Source organism: Meleagris gallopavo, chromosome 12, assembly GCF_000146605.3.
Source record: "Meleagris gallopavo isolate NT-WF06-2002-E0010 breed Aviagen turkey brand Nicholas breeding stock chromosome 12, Turkey_5.1, whole genome shotgun sequence".
Classification (NCBI taxonomy): domain Eukaryota; kingdom Metazoa; phylum Chordata; class Aves; order Galliformes; family Phasianidae; genus Meleagris; species Meleagris gallopavo.
The window spans coordinates 12,387,712-12,388,572 of record NC_015022.2 but is presented as its reverse complement, the minus strand read 5'-3'; the positions used below and the strand labels follow the sequence as shown (position 1 = coordinate 12,388,572).

The 861-nt window shown below is 56.7% G+C and overlaps 1 protein-coding gene across 1 annotated transcript in view; it reads right to left on the bottom strand.

Moving 5' to 3' along the window:
* Positions 1 to 123, bottom strand: part of DET1 (DET1 partner of COP1 E3 ubiquitin ligase) — a 13,553-nt gene extending 13,430 nt beyond the window's left edge. Inside the window, exon 1 of the mRNA XM_010717486.3 lies at positions 18 to 123. The gene's annotated coding sequence lies outside the window, so the exon portion shown is untranslated. The remainder of the gene's footprint in view (positions 1 to 17) is intronic.
* Positions 124 to 861: the final 738 nt, after the last annotated feature.

Sequence of the window (861 nt, the reverse complement as noted above, 5' to 3'; positions counted from 1 at the left end):
CCGCCGCCGCCGCTTACTCTATGGCCGCTGCCATCTTTCCGCCACCACACAACGACGCACCGCGACGGCGGCGGCGAGAAGGCGTCACCCTCACCGTCCGCTTCCGCTTCCGGTCGGCGGAGCAGCGAGGCGGGGCGCACCAGAGTGTACACAGAGCGAGCGAGAGAGCGCCCCCTGGCGGAGGGAGGAGCGCTGCGGGACGCGTCCGCGCACAGCGGGAACCGCCTGAAACGTGCCCTGCACTCCTACAGCCCCGCAACGCCAAAATCCTGAACCCACATAAATCTGTACCCCTATAGTCCTCCACCCATCCTTAACCCCTATAACTTGCTGCTCATAAGCATGCATACCCATAAATCCGCACCCCTATAAATGTGCATCCATCCTGCACCCCATAACCCTGCACTCCTATAGCTCTGTAGCCCCTCACCACTAGAAGCCTGCACACATGCTGCATCCCTATAGCTCTGCACCCCATAAGCATGCATCTCTATAACCCTGCACACCTATAAATAAGCATCACTATAGCCCTGCACCTAAACTGAAACCCATAATCATGCACCCCCATAAACGTGCACTTATCCTCTACCCCTTCAAAACTACATCCCTCTGGCCCTATCAGCCTATATCCATCCTGTGCACCTATCAGCCTGCACACCCATAAACCTGCACCTGCATAACTCTGCACCTACAAAACTGCACCCATCCTACACCCCCTGAAAGCCTGCACCTATCCTACATACACACCATCACCCTTTGCACCCACCCCAGTACTCTCATCCAGACACCCTCTGCACAGCATCCCCAGGGATGCTCTGTATGTTTTTGGGGCATGCCTCTGTCTCATAAGCTCCCCAGGTG